At 44.3% G+C, this 24,126-nt stretch overlaps 1 protein-coding gene across 3 annotated transcripts in view; it reads left to right on the top strand.

Moving 5' to 3' along the window:
• The window catches only part of KCNIP1 (potassium voltage-gated channel interacting protein 1), a 404,820-nt gene that overhangs the window by 96,931 nt on the left and 283,763 nt on the right, over positions 1 to 24,126 (top strand). Inside the window, exon 1 of one of the 3 annotated variants that reach the window (XM_061348416.1) lies at positions 5,274 to 5,407. The exons of the other annotated variants lie outside the window; for them this stretch is intronic. The gene's annotated coding sequence lies outside the window, so the exon portion shown is untranslated. Of the gene's footprint in view, positions 1 to 5,273; positions 5,408 to 24,126 lie in introns of those variants that run through there. 3 annotated transcript variants of the gene reach the window in all.

The following is a 24,126-nucleotide window of genomic DNA, read 5'->3' as shown; positions in this document are numbered from 1 at the left end:
TCTAATGGATGCCTTGAAGCACGATGCTTTGTTGACCTCGTTATTTCATCTTGCATAACTAGTTATAGTTACACAATTATCCAGGACTTTTGAAATTCTGTATCTACAGGATTGGTTTCTACAGCCATAATAATGAATTTTATAATCCTCTGGAGAGCAGCAAGGTTAGGAGATTAATGCAGAATTTGATGGTGAGCTATTTTAAATAGCTCAATAAATTATCTCGACAAGGATTTAGATTAGAAATAAAACACCACTCAGCTGTCTTGATGTTTTTTTAATGTTGCTTATTTCATGAGATCTGGTTCAGTCCTGTCCTTCCTGCTCTGTAACCTTTCTGCAGCAATGAGGTGATGATGTAACTTGCTTCTAAATCTCTGCAAACAAAGGACCTGATGCTTGTAGAGGGTTGTTCTTGCAGCTGGGATGTGAAACCCAGCATCCTTCAAGAAGCAAGCACCATTCAGTAGCTCACAGGGCAGACTTCAACAATGATGCCATGAAAATCACAACTTTGTTTTGAAATGAAGTGTGATGGGTACATGAAAGAGCAAGTTTGCAGTGTAAGATATCAAAGTCTAAACTAAAAAAGTATTACCAGCTAAGTGTAAGAGGGAAGGTATTGATGGTGGTGATAGGGTGTGAGCTGTGGGGATGGATGCTCTCATCACCTAGGCCACCAACCTCCTCAAGGCATCTGGCTTGCTCTGGAAATCACAGAGTGAGTGGTCCTGGGTAAGTGAGTACCCTTGGGCCTGGGTAAGCCCCTGAGTAAGGCTCAGAGTGAGTTCTGGGAAGCAGGACAAGCTGTGCTTCCTTATCAGGTTGAGAAATTGATTCTCAGGCTCTTTGGGACAACCATCAGTGAATGTTTCAAGAAGTGGGGGAAAAAGTGGCGATGAGCAGCAGTGATGGTATTCAGTCAGGTCCGCGGTCGAGGTAGAGAGAAAGTCTGACATGGCAGATACCTGTTAGTCTGGCACTGGGAAACCAAAGTGGAGAAACTTGTTTCTAAGCAATTGTTGTGGCATGATGGTAAATATCAGTCTGTTCTCAGTACCCTCCCAAGTGGATAAGACTCCTGTTCTTGGTACAGTTACAGGTAGAAACAGAGACGTTTAGCAGATGGTGGGAAGTCATCATTTTCAGATCATATGGTCATATTCTTAACTGGGAAAGATGAGCTCTGAAACTAATGATGTCACACCAACATACAACAGCCAAAAGAATTGACTAATCAAATGTCACAGGCTGGAAACAATATGGGGTTTGGGTGTATTTTTTCTGTTCTTAAGGTTAAATCTTCAGCCTGCTGCAGCTTTTCTCCTTGGTGTATATGGTACGTGAGAGAGCTAAACCACGAAACACTGAGGCAGCCGTTTGAAGGCACCTCAGCTTTCTCAGTGAAGCCAGCTATGGTGATGTGTTTTAATGGCAGAAACTGCAGTTTGTTTTGTAGTTGGTGCTGTGTCCAGTTCTACTCTGTGGTGGTGGAAATGCCAGATTTCAGATGCCACCTCTGCCCTACAGATGATATCTTGGCCTAGACATTTGTTTCCTTTGGTTGCATTTCCTTCACACTGGAAATGAGAACCTGTTTGGTGATAATTCCTCAGCTCAGCTGCGGTTGGTGGCAGCTGGGATGAGGTCACACCACCCGCACCATTTTGAAGAGGACTGACTTTCTGACCAGCCTTTCTGTGGATGTTCCAAGGGCTGCTGATACTACTGACCATATCGGTTAAGCTTTAATGTGTGCCGTCCCAAAACTCAGTTATTGCTCCTGCTTCTCCCTTGCAGCATAACCTCACCTGGAGGCATCAAAATTGTGCTGCTTTAACTTTCTTCTAGTGTAAGTCAGTGAAGTATCTCCATGGTAGATGCAATGATATCGGTGTAGCCACATTTGTGGAAGTATATCTGTTCTCATGTAAGAGACTGTTGAGCTCAACTGCATCAAGCCTTACACTAGGATAGCTGTACTTGCTGCTGGTTAAACTGTGTTGGCTTTAAATAGAAAAGATTACATTCCTTGTGTAATCATGCTGCTTGACATAGGCCAGGACTTAACAGTCTGCCTTTTGGGATGGAAAATAGCATTGGTGCAAACGCAAACAGTTTTTGGAGAGTCGGTCCAGCTTGTTTCAACACTAACATGAAAAGGGGGATATGCTTTCTCAAATACATTGTTCAGATTTGCATAGTATCTTACATATATAGTATCTTATATATACAGTAGCATAGTATCTTATATAGCATCTTGGATTGCTGCTTTTTGCTTCCTCTTCTTCTTTTTAACCTCTAGGATATCCTCATCTCTTCCTCCCTGTCTTTGCTTCCTACCTGAGCAGTGTAGCAATTTCCAGTCCACCAGGGTGTGCATATCAGGGACACATCTGAGAAGAAACACAATTTTCTTGTCCCTGTGTGGTGAACCACATGGTGCAGCTCATGCTCACCATCTCAGGGCTGTCAGGAGGGTGCTAATAGTAAGTGTCGGAAGTTGCAAGTATTAAAACATATCCAAAAACTAGAAAGTAATCCGAGTTTCCTTTAGCAAGTACAGGGAGACCCTGGATGGTGCCAAACCAGCAACCCTTGGCGACAGTGGGAACTGCTCCCAAAATACTATTTTTTTCTTTCTATTGCTCAAGCCCCTAAGTGTCGGTTTGAGATTTCACCTGAACTTCAAAACAGAGCTTAGCTGGAACTGGGGAATTTCAAGGTTAGGGCTTGGAGCAGGCTGCTCTAGTGGAAGGTGTCCCTGCCTGTGGCAGTGGGTTGGAACCAGATGAGCTTTAAGGTCCCTTCCAACACAAACCATTCTGGGGTTCTATTAATCAGACTTACTAATTTAAACTTCAAGTTTCATGGCTTTCAATTAAAAATGTGCTTCTCTCCCAGGATCTGTTGAAACTTTAGAGTTCACCTGCAGGGAGTCTCCTCTGCAGGCTGGCTGCATGAGGGGTAAACACCAGTTTCTGCTATGGAAGTGGATGGCTCTTTCATTTCACCATTACAGCTGAAAGCACTAATAATGTGTGGTCTGATGGGGCAGGAGCAGAAGCAGCATCAGCGTGCTATCTGTGACAAGTTACTGAGGATCCCATAAATAACAGGAGTCTGCACACACTGGCACCCTGTGAAATGGGTCTCTCCAGTGTGCTCAGCAGCAGCGGGGTAGGAGCACTGAGCTGGTGTCTGGTTGGGGTGCAGGGGCTGTACTTACAGGGTTCTGAGTGAGTGAGTGTGTGGCAGCCCTGGAGAGTGGCTGTGCTGGTGGGTATCAGCTGCATCCTGGCAGCACTGCACCTTCCCAGCAGTACTCCAGCATTTCTGCTCCAAGCATCTAGAATATGGGCTTTTGTCTAAGTCTTTTCCGATAGCTGAGTGGACAGAGCAGCATCACCCTTATCATATCTCCTTCTCTAGTAGTAACACACAAATTCTGTATTATCTTTAGGACTACAAAAGATGACATAGCTCACTGAATGCAGCTTCACATCACTCGTTCACACCTCTTGCAGTAATGGTATCGTATTCTTTTCCATTAAACAACAAAAATAAATTATTTCTGAATCTCTGAGCAGAGCTGTGCTGTCTGCATGGCTGCTGGGCTCTCACCCTGGTGGCACTGCTGCCTGCTGGCTGGTTTAGCCCTTACCCTGCATGGTCTGAGGCATGCTGAGCTGGAGCTGAAACCCCACCAGAGTGGAGTGAGAGGAGCATGATGGCAGTGAGGAACTTCCACCACTTCCCCAAAAGCCTGTGTCCTGGGCTGTAGAAAACCAAGTGTGACCAGCAGGTCAAAGGTGATCCTGCCCCTCTACTCTGCTCTCATGAGACTCCACTTGCAGCACTGTGTGCAGTTCTGGTGTCCTCAACATAAGAAGGACATGGAGCTTTTGGAGCAAGTCCAGAGGAGGTCACAGGGATGATCAGGGGCTGGAGCACCTCTGCTCTGGAGACAGGCTGAGAGAAGTGGCCTGGTGACCTCATAGCAGCCTTCCAGTATCTGAAGGGGGCTACAGGGATGCTGGAGAGGGACTCTTCCTCAGGGACGGTAGCAATAGGACAAGGGGAAATGAGTTAAAACTTAAACAGGGGAAGTTCAGGTGAGATATAAAGAAATTCTTTACTATGAGGGTGGTGAAGCCCTGGACCAGGGTGCTCAAGGAAGCTGTGAATGCTCTATCCCTGGCAATGTCATAATACCACTTTCAATGCTATTCAGAAGAAGTAAAGTGGGGCTCTTATTCCTGTACCAGAATCAAACCTGCCAGTGTTGCATTTTGCCTATTAGACTAGTTTTGGATGCTCAGGATGGTGTGAACAGATGATGCAAGCCGGCAGGTGGGGAGGTGACAGTGAATTGCTGCTGTGGTGGTGTTACAGGTCTTGTGGCAGGTGGCCAAACTGTCAGTCTAGTTGTGTGAGTTATGTAAAGTTTAGGGACATCTGTAATGTTGTATGGGCACTCTCATCAGTATTTGCAGATCTCTCTTTTTGGTTCATACATAAAGTGAAGGGGAAACACTGCTTTTCTAGAAGATGGCTGCGTTTCAGCAACAGATTATCTTTCTTCATGTTTTTTAGCATTCATTTATGAAAAAGCTCATACTCTAGGCCTAAAGATCCAGCCATAGTGGAGCAGGTTTTTCTGAAGTACAACATTAATGTGTTTTCTTGCATCACAAGTCATATCAAGTATTTTTTTCCACATTATTTGCACATGCAAGTGCCACAAACAAAAAGCAGAACCTCTTGCTTCAACACAGGAGTTGCAGAGATGCTCAAACCTTTGCCTGAACGTTTGAGTGCATTCTGAAATGGTTTTCCTGGCATTCTCAGGTCACTTTGGTTATGCAGAGCATTATGTAAGTCTGAACTTTTATTATTACAGCCCTTTGCTAACAGCTCCACCAAAACTTTGGAGTAGTTTCTCAGCAGTGACTTGTAAGAGAGCTGTAGTAATTGAGGTCAGATGAGTTGTACGTTTGATGAACACACGCTGGGAGCTGCCTGAAGTGGTCAGCATCCATCTAGAGATTATCACAAGCCTCTGCTGAATAATTAACTGTGCCCTCACCTCTGATGGTCGCTGTTTTGGAGAAGTGGCTTCTGCCTTCTGGATGGACTTCAGCACTTTGTCCTTCTAAAAGAAAGGTTCTGATGAGCTGCTTTTATGTTTCATGCAGACTTTTTTCCCTACTCATTGGCAGTTAGCTTGGGGGGAGGGATAAATTCAGATTAAAACCTCAGTGAATGCACGTTGCAGAAGGAGTTTCTGCCTTCACGAGAGCCGGTGCTGCTAATGAAACAAGTAGTGCAGTGACAGGGGACAAACTACCTGATTTATCATCATCATCTTGTTCTTCTAGAAGGGAAACAGGTTGATGGTTTGTAGGTAAGTCAACATTTGTTCATTCCTTTGCATGCAGTCAGGCCACTCTGGGGACGTACAGAGACCCACACCTGCTCATGATGCTGGGCTCCCCATACCTGCTCCTCACCTGACAAACATGGTACTCTTAAGATTTATCTGTCTTACCATTCTTTATGTAATGTGACTTGGTGTCTCAAACAAGCCCCACTGCACATTCCCTTTTGGAAATGCTGGCTGTGGTGTTGTATAGGGATGTGTGCGTGCATGAGAAGTCAGCCTAAATTTATGAGGTTTTGCTGCTTCTTTGTTGCTGTGGGAATTGCAAGAGGAGAAATGAGAGAAAATATACTGCAGCAGACTGAAATGCTAGAAATCTTTCATGTGCCAGTAATTGTGGGGTCAATTAACCAGCCTGGTAACACCAGTGTCAACTGTATGTTGTACAGTATGTCTACAAGCATGCTTGGTACCCTGCTAGCTCTGGATTCATTGCCTATTTCCCTTTTAGCTTTGTTTCTGGATTTTCTTAGGGTTTCTCAGTAATAAGATGCCAAATGTTCAGGTTATGCAATGTTCCCCATGTTCCAGCATTAATTTTTGCTGAGTTTTTTTACACTTGGTAAAGCAGCAGTGTGACAGTTAGACCTGTGAGGAAGTCTTGAGGTCAGAAAATTCTCATCTTAAACATTACCTCCTGAATGAAAGAGCTGGGCACGTCTTAATGTGAAATTAAGGGAAGAAAGAAGCCAGTTACGTGTATGCAGTAATAACTGAGCTAAGTTATGCCATGAGATGACATACCCCTGAAGAGTCCCTTTTTGTAAGTCATTGAATATGAGTAAATAAAGTGAGCTTCAGGAGAGATCTGTGACGTTCCTGGAGTGACAGATTAAATGGTGCTAGAAAATCCCAAAAGGTAATTTCTACATCTGTTATTTATTCATGCAGTAACGATGACAGGTGAATTTAAAAGAGCAAATGCAACTTCCTCCTTTTTTTCCCATCCAACCAATCTTGCCTTTTGCTTGTTCATGGTAGTAACTAAGGAAGAGCCTGTGAGGGACTGTGAACAATCAGCTCTGGTATCTGGAGATGTCATCTCTGCTCTTTCGTTGACATGACAAATCACATTAAAAGTGAGAGAGGAAGATGAATGCTGTTAGAAGTTGTGCTGATGGTTGTGGCTGAGGCACACAGTGACAGTAACAGTAACGCTACAGCCCTGCCTGTCAGAGGGGGCTCTACACTGCAGACACACCAGGATGGCACTTGGCAAGGGCAGTGCAGACAGTACTTTGTGGAGCTGCAGATCAAGAGCCTGGTGTAAAGTTCTCTGTCAGCTTCCCTTGTATAAAATGCTGGAAGCTGGAATCTGCCGAAAGCAGTTAGGTAAAGGTTAGGTATTTGATTATTCCATAGCCCAGCTAAGTTAAACAGCCTTCCAGCTCTTCCTTTGCTAGTAATGATTTGCTTCATCTGCAGAGGCACAGCACCGCCCCAGAGTCATTTAATCCTTTAGACTTAAGGGATGTTTTCTCTTTTATTAAAAAAACATATGGTATGTTTGGTCCAGGTATATATGGATTGTTCTAGCAGTGTCCTCTTAGTTACAGTTAACATAAATCTCTCTGTGTGGGGAACTTCAGGTTGGTGATAAGTCATTGCCCACCAGAACTTCTCCTGTCAGTTCTCTGTACATATGGTGATGGCAGTGCTGCTGCTTCCTGTGTCGTCTGCAAGGGTGGAAGGTCATCTTAAACCCTTGAAACCCCAACTCCAGGCATCTATGCCCAGGGTTGACCTTTAAATACAGACTGTGGAGCCTCTCATGGGGTTTAACATTTTCCCAGGAGGAAGGGGCTTTTTCTTCTTTGAAACTCTGTTTACCTGCGGGGTCTGCTCCCTAATAAGCCATAATAAACCTCACTGCCTTTTCTATGAGCAGTACAGGACTAGAATGTTTGAGTTTGAAGTATTGATTTTGCTGCCTGGAGTGTGGTACCTCTTTGAGTTTTTAGAACCTGTTGGTGTGGGATGCCTATGGGATTTTTAACAGTTTCATAAAGGTATTTTAAACTCTGTGGCTTGTTTGGGGGCATACAAATGAGTAAGTGCCTGCAAACTATCATTAACTTTCCTAACAAAACAGAGTTTCATACCTTCCTCTGCCAAATGACATTCTTTGGCTCTCCTGAAAGCAGCAGCTCAAACCAGCAGCCTCTTGGAAACCAATTCAGTTCCTAATGTGAGAGTATCAAATACTTGCAGTACAGTTCTGCAGTTTCTGTTGTCCTCGTGTAAACGTGGGTTTAATATGGATGTAACTACTGATTTCCAGCACTGCCTGGCTAAGCAGGAGGGGTGGTGGCTGGGAAATCAGTCTGCTGGTCAAATTGAAATGAAGGTTGTAACAAACACACGAAGGTCAAGTGATTGAAATGAGTGGCACATTGTCTGCCTGAATTCACTGAACACACCCAACCTCATGCAAGCAGTTGCTGCACACATCTGCTTGCGTTACTTGTTCATTAGCCACTGTAGGGCACAGGACAGGGGGTGGTGGCGGTGGTTCTTTGGATGTTCTTGGGGGCAGAAATAATTGGAACATCTGTTTCTTGTCTCTGGAGACCTCCCAGCTAAAAACGTCTTTCACCTTTTCATGTGGCTTAAAAGCAGGTAAGTTCAAAATTGGAGGCTTATGTGAGCATTGTCATGTCTGGGAAGAAAATTTTCATCATCAAAAATGGGTAAGGAGGAACATAAGTGTTTTGGTCAACAAGAGAAAGCCTGTCTATGTGTCATACACTGGAACCAGCAGCCGCCTTTGTCTGAGGGTCCTGCCACAGCAAGGAACTGATGAGATATGCCTGTTTCCATTGATAAGGAAAGCAATAAAGCCCTGCTCCCTGCCAGCATGATACAATGAATGTGCTGCCAGCAGGGATTACTTTCAGAGACCAGTACAGTTCAGTGCTGCTCAGATCCAGGAGGGTCTTTGCAAAGGCTGATTTCAGCCTGCTGAGGCTTATCTCTCCAAGGGCCGCTGTAAAGGGAGAGCAGGCTGAGCAACCCGTCTGGAGAAGGACCGAGAGCAGGACCCTAATTCAGCTGCAGTGAATCACCCTCCAGGGCCAGGTCTGACCACAGGCTGCAGAAAGGAGGATGCAGAGAGCCAGCTGCCTTGTTAGGCCGAAGTTTACCTCTGTGGGTATTCTTCTTTCTCAGGAAAAATCCACTGCGTCTGGCTCCCCCTCTGTTCTGTATGTGAAACGGAGCTGTTCAAACACGTTTAAGCTGCTATTATGTTATCTTCAGCACAGCTGGTCCACAGAAGCGTAACTACCTGTCTGCTTCCGCAGTCTGCTCTTCAGCCCAAATGATAGAGATGTGTGCTGTGGTGTGCGGATCCTGCTCACTTAACACAGGAAGGGACCTTTTCCTCCTTTAGGAAAAGAAGAATTTTTTATTTCACTTTTTTTTTTTTTTTTTTTTTAAACTATGTCAAGTGCTGTGAAGCAGGAGGCCAGAATTAATGGTGTTTGTGCAGTGCTATTTCCCTCCCTGGTGAGCCTGCATTATGACACAGCCTCCAGTGACATGATTACAGTATTTATTGCACGGGGTGCCATTCAGGGAATGGCAGCTTGAGCTTATTCAGTGTTTCTCATTGTGCCCATCTCTAACTCCCGCATGCCCTAAGTTGGGCAATGCACATCTCTGCTCCCAGCTGCGGGCCTCTGCAGCCTCCTCTGCCTCCCTGTGGGCAGCACTCATGAGTTGTCAATCAGAAAAACAGTGGGTGATGTTGTAAATCAGTAACGGTGCATACATGTGAGCAGAAAGAGTTCAGCTGGCAGCAATACATGGTTTTGTAGTAAATTAATTTCATTTTAAAATCCACTGTATATTTCAATGCCAGTTGAAAATGTCAAAGTCTAGGATGGAGCATGTCACTGGAATTTCGGATATGATGATCTCAGACCTCTCTGGCTGTTTATTGCTCACCCGTGGGAAACACAAATCCACGCAGAGTCAATGCTTAACTCTGTCACTTGCCTTTGCTTAGGGCAAACCCTTTTCTGTGATTCCTAATGAAGAGGAGGCACTGACAGCATTCAGACTTGGCTTTCTGCTTTCTCACCCCACTGGCAGTAATGTCAGTAAATACCCAGAGCTGTTTTCATTTCCAAAGTCCAGCCAAGAATCCAGCTTTGCCATTTCAGATTCTAATGTCCATGGCAGGGTTAGAAGCCTGAAGGGATTTAACAGCATGACAATATGACCTTTTTTATACAACAAAGCAAATGTCTGTGGATAGGTTTTCTGTTGTTGCTGTGTTTGTTTTATTTGACTTCTACTCCCTTTACCACACCCAATAGCTAAAAAAGAGGGAAGTTGAAGTAACAGTCCCACCACTTGGAGTTCCCAGACACGATGCTTTTTGCTCCCACATGAACTGCAGCTCTGAATTGAAGTTCCTCCTGTCTCTCCTGGAGGTGTTGCCAAGATACCTACTTCTGCACTTCCATGTGTGTCCTCTCAGCTCTTTCTTTCTGAAAAGTCCTCAAAAGAGGGAAGAATTTTGCAAACTCCATAGTAATGGGTATATTAGTTGCATGGAGAGCATGCACACTTCAGTGGATCACAGTTACTGTACGTGTTTGAACATATCTCCTTGAAGAACTCATCTGGACACTTGGCAGGAGAATTGGCCATTTGCCTGCTCTTGGTGTTAACCCCATTACTCCAATTGTTTGTGTCTACTTCTAAATGCTGACACACCTGCACTGCCACGTTTGGCTTAGCAGGAAAGCAGGAGTTTCCCTTTCAGGAAAGGGGGAACTGAGTTTGTTGGGTAGCTGCCTTCCCGAGGGAGAGGGAGGGCAGTCAACCTCGTCTGCCCAGCCTGCATTTAGGCAGGATGTAACTGAAGGCTGTCACATAATGCCATGTGCTGAGGCATCAGGACTATTTCAACAGGGCACCTCCTGCAGCAATAGAGAAGAATGGGGCAACAGGAAGAATTTTGACACCCACAATTTTTCTCTCACACTATTTCCTGGCTCTAATCCCAAGAAAAAAACTAAATGGGCAATTTCACGATGATTTGTGGAGTTAGAAGTTGCACCTCCATAATCTCTGCCCTGGGGGATGTTTCTTGGGTAGGGAAGGTAGAGCACTCTCAGCCCTCACTGCCTGTGGCACCCCATAGCAGTGTAGAAATTCATCTCTTGTCCTAACTGACACTAAGTGGGAGCCTCAGCACTAGGAGAAACTGGCAGCCTTCCCTCAGTGGTATCTGAGAGGGGGCAGAAGGGAGAACCTTCATAAATTCCTTCAGCAGGAATCACTTGCAATAGGTGGGAATAAAATACAGACATAAGGAATAGGGAGGAGACAGCTGACTTCCAAGGGCAAGCCGAGAGTTGCTCTCTTGGAGGAGGGCCTTAAGTCATCTGTATTTCTCATTCTATGATACAGAAAGAAATATAGTCAATATAGTCTAGATGTGGACTGTGTCTGTCCAAAGCATGCCTAGGGCATGTGAACTCTCTACACTGCTGGGAAGAGTGGGAGGAACTGTGGGCTTTGAAAGCTGAGGATGGTGTCCTGCAGACCCGATGGTGTCTTTTCCAGGATGTTAAACATCGTAAGAGGGCAATGTGGTGTGTTAGCTGGTTCCTGGTGGCTTTGTGTGACTGCATTTGTGGTGATTTCTGAGGCCTGGTGTGTTTGAATGGCATCTGACTGACAGCAGAGACCAGCATCAGTAGAAGAGAGGCAAATGCCTCTGCAGAGACTGTGCTGTAGCCTCAGGCAGGAACCTGGGAATAGCATCATCTGCCAGCATAGCCCACGCTGCAGCCCATGGTATATAGAGCCCTTGGCAGCACCTGGGGCAGAAGCATGCAGAGCTGAGCTCAGCATTCCCTGTGGAGACCGTGGAGATGCCTGGCTGGGCCTGGGGGAGGCTGGAAAGGCAGGGAAAGAAATTCTTAAAGGGGGCCTGGAATGACAGAAGCTGAGTCCCCTCCTGTCTCCTGCACCACAGCATGAGTCTCTGCTGCCCCTGGGAGGAATCTCCTTGGCAAGACTTGTATTCAGTAACCACAGAGACTATTAGAGATGATGTGTCTACGCCTTTCTAAAAACTACATTAGTCAATATTTTGTCCTCATTAAAATTTGTTTTCAGTTTTCGAAAGCAATACATGAGGGGGAAAAAAAAACAGTTCCCGAAGCATTCTAACATCAGAAACTCGAGTTAAACATTTTATTTCTCTGTATAAGAATGACTGACAGCTTGAGAAAAAAATTGCTGCTTTTTTAGAGTAACTTTATTGGTAAATTTGGGCCTTGTTTGGTCAGAACATTTCAGCGAGCTGTGTGAATTTCACTGATGAAAAAAGGAAAATCTGTTTAGATCTTATCCCTTAAAATACATTGAGGCTCTGACCTCGCATTACTGCACCCAGTGAAGAATTTAGGAGCTTTAGCAACTTTTCAACAGATGGGAAAATATTGTTAGTCATGAGTAAAACGAGAGGGTTTTTTCTTTAGATACCAAGTGTCCTCTTTAAATGCGGTAATAATAATAATTTAGGGTCACCTGAACCTTGTAACATGGTTAATGAAGAAACTCGCTTTCATGCAGAATCTTTACAAAAATATTACTTGTAATATAATTTTATATGGTTAGATTATGGAAACTTAATAAAAGGTTTGTTCTGCCTCCAAAAGAAAAGCATTTCCAGGTTGAGACAAAAGGGAGAAGTGGGTTAGAGGAAAGTGTTGCCTGCTGAGATTGTTAGAAAGAAAAGGTCAAATGGGCATCTGGAATCCTCCCTCTCCAGTGCTCAATCTGGTACAGCCTTTGCTCTCATGTTGTGATACTTAATGGCTATGTGCTATAATGTTCATCTCATCTAGGAAATACTCCTTTGCCTGGGTGATGCTTTTGCTTTCTGTTTTTTTATTGCCTAAAAAGTTATTAATTAAAAAAAAATAAATCATATTCCTCTGATGCAGTTGGAAAAATCAAAGCCTGACTTCCAGGGGTGACAGCTCTCCCTCTGTTTTACTTTTGCTGTGCAGAGCTACTGGTTTTTTAGGCTCAGAAGTGGCTAAGGGTTTTTCAGAGCTGCTATTTGTGGTCTGTAGATCCTTTTGGGGGGGGAATAGGATCACAGTGCTTCTGAAAACTCCTCAGGCTGTGAGCACATCAAAAGTTGAGGACCGTCAATGACAGCTTGTGTGGAAGGGCCTTGCAACGCTGTGGAGGTGAAGAGCTGCCTGGCCTCTGCCCCAGCACTGGGAACATACTGTCACAGTGTACCCACTGCAGGAAGAAGATGGTGCAAGGGTTTTGTGTTATTTTCCCTTCCTAATTAAATGTGCTCTTTTTGGAAACAAAAATGCAGAGGAATAAACAACTTAAATGCAACAAATTGGAGTCTGTCCTGGGGACTGGGCTTTTGCTCAGAAGGGAGACGAAGTCAGGCCTGTGGGAGCAGTTGCATGTTCCTGCAGAAACAGGGTCATCTTGGCTGAAGCTTTCCTGTTTCTTTCTCCTTACCTTCCCCTCGAGATGCCTGTCTCTTCTCACCCGCCTTCCTCACCCTTTTCCAGACCTCCTGGGCTATGAACAGCAGCAGCAGCAAGGAGAAAGGCTGCATGGTCAATGTGTGTGCTTCTCCATCGCTTAACAGCCTGCAGCCCGTTAGACCAGAACACAGGCAGAGGGAGGTTTCCATCAAGTGCGACAATACAGAGTGAAAATGATTAAATGAAATGGCTTAGCTTTTTTATTTATTTTTTTTTAGCTATTGTTTCAAGTATACTGTCTCTGAAGATGACCCCGTTGTGTAATTAGTCCACATTCAGTAGAGGCGTAAATGATAGGAAGGAGGTTCAGTAATGACTGAACCAATTACTCTGTTCTGCAGAGAAGGGCCAGAGCAGCCAAGTCCTTATATACCAGCTCAGAGCAAAGTCACGTGGATCTCAGGGGGTGTGTTTCCATGGAAATTCTTTGTTTCTGGGAAGACTGAAAGTCTAGATAAGAAATGGAAAAAGTCATCTAAAGTCTGTGATTTGAGAATGCTGCCCTGGAATAACAATACAAATACTCCAGAGCCACACAGAGCCTGCTTTGGCATAGGAGCCAAGTGCACATCTAAGGTGTTTGACTAGAGAGAAGTAAAACTAGATAGGAAACATGTTCAGCTACCCCTTCCACTGCCTGAGCCACCAAGCAGCTCTTCGTAGTTGACTCATGTGGATTGGGCTTGGCTTAGGCAAAAGAATTTGCCCATGTTAATAATTTGATTTTCAACTATGTAATGTCTTTTGGAAAGAAATACCAGTGATTCTGAAGCCTCTGCCTGCACAAATGATTTTAGCTCTGAGGTGTGTGCTTTCGAAAAGCATCTGTGCTGCACACTACAACTTCTGCATAGTTTCTGAAGCTTTTGTGGTGTACTTTCCAATGACTGATGCATTTTATGTGTGCTTTGGGTTCAGTGTTTTTATCCCTGGAGCTATGTAAAAACTGATGTCTTGTAAACAACTGCAGAGTGCCAGCCTCTTTCTGCTGCAAATGAAAAACTGTTAAAACACCCAAACAGAAGACATTCCACCTTTGCAGCTGAGATTAGCATTTTAATGAACATTCAAGAAGCCCTTGGTGTGGGTTGCAGAGCAGGGAATGAATGGGGAAGGTGTGTTCCATGGTTTTAGAAGTACATCTCTGGTAACTGAAAAACATCATGGTACTTTGTGGCAATTGTATATCCTCTGCTTTGGATGTGCCAGGTTTCTAAGAGATGCAATTGAGAGTTCAGCTCACCTAATGTGCTGAGGGAGGTTGCGTGAAGCCCTGACTCTGGAACACTGAACATTATGAATAGGTTTTATACTGAGTAACCTTTAATATTATCAATATATACAATCCACTGTTAGGTTACTAAATGGCAAGAGGCTGAATTATTGAAGAAGTTAATTGGGTTTAATACTGATTAGTTCCATTAAGAGCCTATAATAGTGGTACTGGAGAAAGAAATGTGTTATAATGAAGAAGAAGAAAGTGCATCTCCCACACTGTGTAGAGTTCCAGTAAAGAAGCTGGAGCTGAGCCTGTGGAGGTTCCTGGTGCCAGGCAGAAGAGAGAGCGTGCCCTGCAGGGGAGAGCTGCTGTGGTGGGTCTATGTGCTCACCCTGCCATCCCTGCTCAGGAATCTCTGTGCTGGTGGCTGGCAGACACCCAACAGCAGATGACACCAGAAAGCCCATAGTTCCCAGTGCCTGTTTTGCCTCCTCCCAGACCCCCATGGGGGGAGGAGGGAGAAAGGAGCCATGAAAGCACAGTGACATGCACTGTGCACAGGCAGCACAGGGCTTTGCGATGGTACAATGGGATTTGCTGGAGGGCACAGAAAATATTAGTTCAAATGATTGGGGCAGTTGTCTATCATCTCTGAAGAAACATGGTACCTGAGGAAGGCTGTGGATGGGTGCTGAAAGGTGGTTATTATTATGCTTGTGTTTAAGGCAGGCAAGGAGGAGGAGTTAGGGGTACAGGAGGCCAACCAGCCTTGCCTCAGTCCCTGCAGGGAGCACATTCTCTTGCAATCTGTTCCCAAACCTGAGAGGACAGAGTGGCAGTCAGGAATAGAATCACAGAATGAGTGTGAAATACAGCTTGCTATGATGAAAGGACTGGCTGTGCAGGGAAGGAGGGGATACCCATACTCTGTTCATTTACTACCTCTCCACCAATGCCAACATTTATATTCACGCTAGAGCAGTTATTACTGCCTGGCCCTTTTCAAGCTGATGTAATATCTGAGTTATTATGATGCTTTCTTAAAGTCTGTAATTGATGCCTTTGATTTGATGATGAATTTTATCTCTAAAATGTAATATGAGCATTGGAATGGATAATTTTATCCGTGGCTTCAGTTACCTGATTTAGTACAGCAAGAGATTCCTGCAATGTTAATTGGATGTTTAACTCACAGCTGACTGTGATTCCAGTACTTGGAAAGAGAAGAGAGAGAGCAAAAATCCTCTATTTAGACATGAGTGACAATGAGTTAAATTACTTCCAGGTGAAGCATGGAGTCCCAGCCAGTAGGCGACTAGTTGTGGCTCTGGCAGCAGAAGGACCCAGTAAGAGAGAGCTGGTAGCTACCACCTCCCTCCTTGCAAGAGGGAGGACCATGCTGTGGTCCTCTGTGGTGTGAAGACTCCTGCTGAGCTCCCACAGGCATTTCAAACACCCCTGGCTCGCCCACCAGCAGGTATCTGCTGGTAAGATTCAAAGCAAAAAACAGACTCAGGGTTCGTAGGTGACATGCACAGATGGAAATAAAGTAGCAGATGCTGATCAAAGTGAGGAGCAAAATATATCAAGGTAAGAAATGCTCTTCTGCCCTAGAAAGAATGAATTTTGGGGGATGGATGTTTCTGTGTGAAGAAACAAAAGTGAGATTAAAACCTAGCTAGGAAGCGAAGTCCATACTGAGATGTTGGGAGGAGAAGTGTGGATAACAGCAAGAGAGGTAGAACACAGCAGGTGAGGTCTGGGAGAGAGATTTAGACGGGGAAACTGGAAAAGAAATTAGCAGAAAGTGAAGCAGAAATTAAAAAAGGCTGTTGAAAGAAACAGCTGGAAAAAACGACTTTGTAAAAAGAACAAAAGGTGCTTCAGTGAGATCCAGGTCCACAGGGATGGGTGACAAATGGTCAGTGTGCGTGTAGGACCATGGTAGCTGAGGGTTTGTTTTATCAACATCTTCGTGGCTGACATGGACAGTGGGATTGAGTGCGCCCTCAGCAAGTTTGCCAATGACACCAAGCTGTGTTCGGTTGATACACTGGAGGGAAGGAATGCCATCCAGAGGGACCTTGACACACTTGTGTGGTGGGCTGATGCCAATCTCATGAAGTTTAACCATGCCAAGTGCAAGGTCCTACACCTGGGTCGGAGCAATCCCAGGCACAGCTACAGGCTGGGCAGAGAAGAGATTCAGAGCAGCCCTGCAGAGAAGGACTTGGGGGTGCTGGTTGATGAGAAAATGAACATGAGCCAGCTTCAGTGTGTGATTGCAGCCCAGAAACCAACCGTATCCTGGACTGCATCAAAAGGAGAGTGACCAGCAGGTCCAAGGAGGTGATCCTGCCCCTCTACTCTGCTTGTGTGAGACCTCACTTGAAGTATTAAGTGCAGTTCTGGTGTCCTCAACATGAAAAGGACATGGAGCTGCTGGAACAAGTTCAGAGGAGGCCATGAGGATGAGCAGGGGACTGGAGCAGCTCCCGTATGAAGATAGGCTGAGAAAGTTGGGGCTGTTCAGCCTGGAGAAGAGAAGGCTGCGTGGAGACCTCATAGCAGCCTTCCAGTATCTGAAGGGGGCCTATAGGGATGCTGGGGAGGGTCTCTTCATTAGGGACTGTAGTGACAGGACAAGGGGTAACGGGTTCAAACTTAAACAGGGCAAGTTTAGAATTGATATAAGGGAGAAGTTCTTTACTGTAAAGGTGGTGAGGCACTGGAATGGGTTGCCCAGGGAAGTTGTGAATGCTCCATCCCTGTCAGTGTTCAAGGTCAGGTTGGACAGAGCCTTGGGTGCCATGGTTTAGTGTGAGGTGTCCCTGCCCATATCGTATAATCTAAGGAAGGCAATTCTCTTGAATGAAGTGCTTGGGAGTCTGTCTTGGGATGGAGAAAAAGGCATTGAAAATGAGATAGAGGTAGCACATTGGTTCTTTGTGCTTCTGATGTTCAAGTCCGCATGGTCCAAACCCAGAGTGGTACCATGTTGCCTCTAGTGCGAGCTGCACTGTAGAAAAGTAACACATCTCCTGTATCTTTAGCTAATAGATCCTGTGTGATTTGGGAGGACAATATGAATGAGATGCTTAAGCCTAGCAAGAGATGCTCACAGTAAAGTAAGAAATGTTTAATATATATTACTGGGCAAAGTTTTAACATACAGTGGGTTTAAAAAAAGACCTGTGAACTGTTTGTATTCTGCCTCCAGTTTAGACATCATGAAGAACCTCAGTGGAGCTTCTCTGCAGAAGCTGGTTTCAGACTAAAATGCCAGTTGGCCCAGACGGCCTTTTCCATTCTTGATTCAAAATACTTCAGTTTTTAGCAGCATTTGGAAATTATTCTGGAGGAAAATAAATGATCTCTACCTCTACATTTCTATAGATGCAAATAGTCTCTGAGCTCCTTCATGAGCAGTTCGAAGTTTACTACCAGTGTCTGAGCTAGTCGTCAGAGATGGGGAGCTTCTCACTGAGGGACTTCCTGTCTGAAATTTGCTTCCTTCTACCTGTGGAAAGCATCTTGCCTTACTTATTTTAAGAGCAACCATGAAAACCCCTTTGTTCTTCCAATACAAGGCTCATGAGGCAAGATACGAGGTACAGGGACTGTAGCCCTCTAGTATCTCAGAGTGGGTAAGAGGAGACTGGTTCCTTTGAGCAGCTGAAAATGGGAGCAGTGAGGGGAAATGAAGGGTGTCCACAGCCATTGCTGCAGTGATGCTCCCTGGGCTCCTTCCTGGGAAGCAGTGCTAGAATTTTCCTGTGAGGGAAAACCACCCATCCCTCCAATGCTGTTCAATGTGTGAGAGACACAGGCACTGCTGGAGTGGCAGCACGGTGACAGCGCTGCCATTTTGTGGGTGCTTGAGCTTGAAGCACATTGAGTACTTGGGCCTTGTGGTTCTCATACACGCCCGAGCAGTGAACGTGAAGCTTGTTTAACAGGCATTGCTCAAGCTGTCTCTACCCAAATACTGCACTTCAAAGAGAAGCCTTCTTAGACTCAAGTCATTTCCCATAATCTTTTCAGTGCTGCAAGGCAATATATGTCAAGAGATTTCTGTGTAGTAATCTAAATAGAATCCTTAATAATTAAGACAACCTAGTCAAGTCAAAATAAATTCAGTGTCTCGAATTTAATATTCTTGTTAGAGTCCTTATGAAGCAGGCAGAAATATTAGGCAAAATTCAACTGAGCAGATGTCAGTAGTAAATAATAGAAGCCTGGACTGCACCCAAGTCAGGTCCTAATGTGATTAATCCAGACAACTGGCTGTGGGTCTTTCCTGAAGTATGATGGTTTTAAGACTCTGCTAATCCCAATGTAAGATGCATAGGGAAGTATTAGGGATGTAGTTGGGCCAAGTCCAACTTCTGAGGAAGCTGATGCAAAATCAGGACTTGTTAGCATATCTCAAAAGCCTGGCTACTGCTTATCTTTAGATACTGTTAGATAACAATATCTATTGTTATCTAATAACAATAACTTTATTATTATTAGAGAACAATATTGTAATCTAATAACAGTAACTAACAATATCAATCGTTAGTATTCAGTGCTTCTAACATTTTCGCAAAGTGCTAGCTCTGAGTGAAAGCAGACCACATCAGAGCTAGATGTGCTTTTTTAAGTGCTGAAAATAAGCAGGGACTTGTAAAATAACTACATTTACTAAGTGCTTGTTGCATAATGCAGAACTGGAGGGGGTTCAAAGTGAATGCCCTAACAGACGGCTCTGGCAGAAGTGTGTCTCCCTTTTCAGTGTCCCTCTGAGCCTTGCAGTACTGCTTGGAATGGTGTTTTGACTTCATGTTCTGGGAATTCCCATGGTTTGAAGAATTTCTGTTAAGTATTCTAGGGTGTTTGTATGTCATAAGGAGCCACTGTAAGTCATAGAATCATAGAATGGTTTGGGTTGGAAAAGACCATAAGATCATCCAGTTCCAATTCCCTGTCACGGGCAGGGGCAACTCCCACTAAACCATGTCACCCAAGGCTCTGTTCAACCTGGCCTTGAACACTGCCAGGGATGGAGCATTCACAACTTCCTTGGGCAACCCATTCCAGTGCCTCACCACCCTTACCCTAAAGAACTCTTCCTCATATCTAACCTGACCTTCCCCTTTATCAGTTTGAACCCATCACCTGTTGTCCTATCACTACAGTCCCTGGTGAAGAGTCCCCCTCCAGCATCGTTGTAGGCCCCGCTTCAGAGACTCTAAGTCCCTTAGGATGTGGAGTCGTACTGCACTCCTCAGAAATCGAGGGCAGCGTGATGAGGGAGGGTAAAACCAGCTGTTAAACAGAGCTTTGGAGTTGAGAGGCTACCCTGAGCCCCACTCCCATGGCTGTCCCCACTGTGCTTTGCTCTTCCAGCTGTGCAGCTCAGGCAGCTGAACCACATCTGTGTATTTCGAGCAGAAACTGTGCTTTTTTGTGCATGACCTCAGTTTGGTGCCTTTGTGCTGGGCCGTGCCTCAGCTGGGTTTACTCTCTGTTGTATCCCTTCCTGGTGAATTCCCAGCCTGAGTATCAGACAGATGAAGAGGGGGAACTCCATTATTAAGCATCACAACCCATAACATATTAAACAGTTGGGATGCAAACAAGCCCTAAGGAAATGAAATGAGATGTTTGGGATCCAACAGTGATTTTCTAGGCAATGTCAAATGGCTCCAAATCTTGGGTTTATGTGTAAGTAATAACTCGGGAGGTTACTTGATCTGGGCTTTTCACCACTGAAGCCTGTCCAGTTGCTGCTTCTATTTCTGCTGCCATACCCACTGTTTGAACCAGAGGAACAGCCCCCAGATCTACCTTGGAGTCTTTCCACAGCCAAAAACTACCAATACTTGTCTCCTCCTTAGTTGTCTAATTTAAATGATGATGATTCTAGCATGGCTGATCATGTGATTGCTGTTGAAGTGTTTAGGTGGATTGCAGTGCATTTCTTCAGCATTTCCTCTCTTCAGACACCTGCTTTAACAGCTCTCCAGTGCTCTGTCTCGGGGTTTTATATATAAATGATCCTTACCAATTTGCTTTCACTTAATTATTGCCATAATTGTTTCTGTGGTTGAAGAGAATGCACCAATGTGATATATTTGGGGTTTAATAAGTCAGTTGGTATTTCCTCATTCATATTTCCATTTAAAATAAAAGAAATCCCAGTGGGTTTTGAACAGGACTGAGCCACATGGACTGACAGCTGGCTGGAGGATTTCAGGAAGAGGCAATGCACTGAGATGAGGATGGCTGCTGGTGGAGGGCTGCCAGAATCTATTGCAGGACTTGATTCGAGTTCATTGCTGGTTGGGAAGATGTGTTCAAGAGGACATTAATGCAATTTGCAGATGATACTAAATTGGAAGGCACTGGAACACCAGTGAAGAGAGTCTTGGTTTTTAAGGCAAGGCTGCATGTGAAGTTTGTGACTTCCAATGTGCCAAAAGAAACACTGGTTAAACAGTTTATTGTGAAGGTACTATCAGTTACTGATGTTTCCTTCATTAGGAAATTATTTAATACTTCACTTTCCTTCACCTCTACAGAATAGAACAGCCCTCACCTCCTTCCCTAGAGGCACATTCAGATTTTGTTACTGCTAAGTTCTCTGCGTGTACAGGATCACTGCAACATGGAGCTAGGGCTGCAGAGCTGCAGTAGATATTCCCCCTTGAGCAATGTCCCCTGTTCCCCATAAGTAATAAGTGTTACACTCAGAATAGCCCTGGGTTTCTTTTTCTTATTTCCAGTCCTTGCTTGTCTCCATCCTCATAATAACAAACCGCCTTCTGCTTCCCCTGGAGTCAGTGTCAGAGCAAGCATTATTGCTGGCTATCTGTAATCAGTGCGTGACAGCTGCACTTACTAAAGCATTGATTAATTTTATTAGCATGAAGACCAACAGCACTACAGACACCTAACACAGCTCCAGTAGGAACTAATAAGACTTTGCGTTTGCTACTTAAATTTCCATCAAAACTTAAATTTCCTTCTGTTTTAGTTACTTTTCCCATTAGTTTATTGCCTGTGTTCACTGAAGTGCCTGTGAGACTACTCTGATCTGATATGTAGAAATGGCAAATAGCTAATAAAGCCTCACCACTACCGTGAGATTGTGAACATGCTGTGATAAAACACTCTAAATACATTACTTTGAAAAAAGAGGCTTCTGATATGAAAATAAAAAAGAGGAGGGGAGGACATTAATCTGGATTTTCTAAAAGTGTGTAAGCAGCAAGTCAGAAGAGAGTCTGTTTAAAACAAACCCATGCCAATGCTGAAGTTCTATTATGAAACCTTCTGTGTGCAAACGTAACTGCTTAAAAATTCTTCTTTTGGTTTTGTCATTCAGTTTTCCTTAGCCATTCAGGACATAAAGCCACCCCAGCACTCATTTAATCCTTAAACTTCCAGATACAGCAACGCAGCGCTCATGCTCTGCAAGCTCACACAAAATCAAGGGGAAAAAAGAAACCTAGATTTTTGTAACCATTGGATGATAAACACCTGAACTCACTTTGATCTCCTCCTGCTTCCTTCATGTACTACACATGGAGGTTGTCTCTTGTTTACTGAAGCTTGAGTGGTGCAGTGACTGGTTGTGCTTTCCTTTTTAAGAATGGAAAAACCATACATCTCTGACTTAATTGAGATATTTCTTTACTGGAAACATTCTTGCCTGACTTGGAAACAGCAACAGTCCTGAGGCCCGTGCAGTCACCTTTCAGTCTTTGCTGTGAAAGAGGAGCTGGAGGTGTTAGAGATGTATGTAATGCCTGTGTAGTACCTAAGCCTGGTGCTGGCTGGTTACAAACTCCTATACTGGTCAGTGCCAGCTATGGCATGAAGTTTCTATATGAGTTGAAAACTTTGAACACAAAACATCTGAGGAGGAATTCTGGAAAATACATAAATATTTGAAGTTAGTCATGCCCGTTTCTTGTGCTTTATAGTGTACCTAAGGGCAGGTAGTGAAATGATAATAGCAATAATAAGGAACCTGCAAAAATACAGACGTTGTCCCATATAGGTGGTTGTAGGGGGGAGCAGCTGAGTTGTTTTTCAGATAGCAGTGGAGTTGGTATTTGCAGTTTCCTTCACTGGCTGCTGGTGATTGAACTTCTAATCAACGGCAACGTTCCTGGAAGATTTTAATTCCATTTGTCCTTTCTAGGCTGTTTTGATGTCAGGTGAACTTTGAAAAAGCCACAATCATCTTCCACAGAACCAAAAATGTATTTAAATTCTGCCATGCGGTTTTGAGCTGACATTTTGGTAATTACAGAGAAGCAGCTACCTAAAAATGCTGTTCATGCTGAGAGCTGCAGCCCCAGGCTGTCCTCATGCAGTGTCCTCGTACAGTATCCTGTCAGATCTCTGCACCTGGGCAGTGCTCTGCAGAGCCTTGTGCAGCAATACTGGTGGACAGAAAGAAGAGGTGGATGTGGGAAAGAAGGCATGGAGGGTAGGAATGTCTTTAGCAGAGCTGTGGCTACTGTTTGCAGCCAGGCTGTGGGCGTGCTATAGTTGTGCTGCCTCTGCTGCTGTGTTTCTAAAGCACATTAAACATTGATGGTGAACTTGCATAAAAATAACTGTCATAAGGATGGGGAAACTTCAGCAGAGAATCTGCAGGCACAGTACCTGTGGTGAATAACGTGGGTTTTCCCAAGGAGTTTTCACATGGAGTTATCTTATTAAGTACAGATGCTGAAGCTGATGGATTTGTGGCTCAGGTTCTTACCTTTTCATTTCTATTGAAAGATACTTTGAGGTAGATATACCTGACTTTTTATGTCTAATCCCATCCCACTGTTTCTGGAGAAAAGCACAAGCTGTATGTGCACAGCACTTCTGCATCCTGAACCAGCAAGGACTGAAGTTCAGACATAAAAGAAAGTAACCATGCCAGGATATTTACTAATAGGATATTAGTAGTGGCATACTGAAGTAACCTGGGTGAAATCTTGCTTAATGCTTGCTGACAAACTGTGTTTATGGGCAAATATGACTAACTTTTCAAAATTAACTAGCCAACAGTGGTGTGTTTTACTGAAGAATTCTGCTCCTCTGAGAAGATTGAGATGCAATAATGTCAGTGGGGGGAAGACAGCACACTGCTGAGAGTCCTTGTGAAAGACTGAGAGGAGGTTTCTCTTAATATCTTACCTACATTCAAGCCTGTTTGAAGACTCCAACATAAATATGTACTAAGATTTGGATTGCCCACCTCCTCTGCCTACCAGAATTGTCAGAATTGATGAATTTCCAGCTTTCTTTGCGAGGTAAAACACTTTTTTCCCTTTCCTCTGAGATGTGATTAGTTAGTTGTAGAAGGGCATTAGTCGTACTTTGTAAGCTTTGCAGTTTGCTTCTGTCTTTTTTTGCAGGCCCTGAAGATCATCTGTTAGCAATGCAGTTATTCAGGGAGAAGAAATCTGTTGTCAGTCTAATGATTTATTCCAGGGACAGTTCTGTGTTGGGTGGATGGATACACAAGCCCTCCTTGTTGTGGAGGTTGATAACATGCCAGAGTTGTATCAATGCTGGGCTGTATCAATGTTGGGCTTAGTTAATCTTCAGCCTCTGCAAGGCTGAAATATTTGTTATTGGTTTATATGACTGAAGGTCTTCAAATTTGCTTCTAAGGAGTGTTCAACTGGATTTTAGAACTAGGGCTCTTGGTGAATGTTGGTTTCAAGATACGTCAGTTGAAAATGAAGGTCTGGGCTCTCTCTAATCCCACTTGAGAAGATGTCAGTGGGATCCACCAAGTCCAGGGTGGATGGCTGGGGCAGTCTCAGTACGCGTGTTTGTGTCACACCCTTATGCCAGCAGCACAAGGGCTCTGTCAGCATTTGCCGCATTCAGTGGCTGCCTCTTGTTTTCCTTGTACG

The sequence above is a fragment of the Neopsephotus bourkii genome, unplaced genomic scaffold (genome assembly GCF_033783945.1).
Source record: "Neopsephotus bourkii isolate Nb327-2 ecotype Australia unplaced genomic scaffold, CSIRO-AGI_Nbou_v1 NB_357, whole genome shotgun sequence".
Lineage (NCBI taxonomy): Eukaryota > Metazoa > Chordata > Aves > Psittaciformes > Psittacidae > Neopsephotus > Neopsephotus bourkii.
Note: the sequence above shows the minus strand (reverse complement) of the source record. Positions and strands in the feature narration are given on the sequence as shown.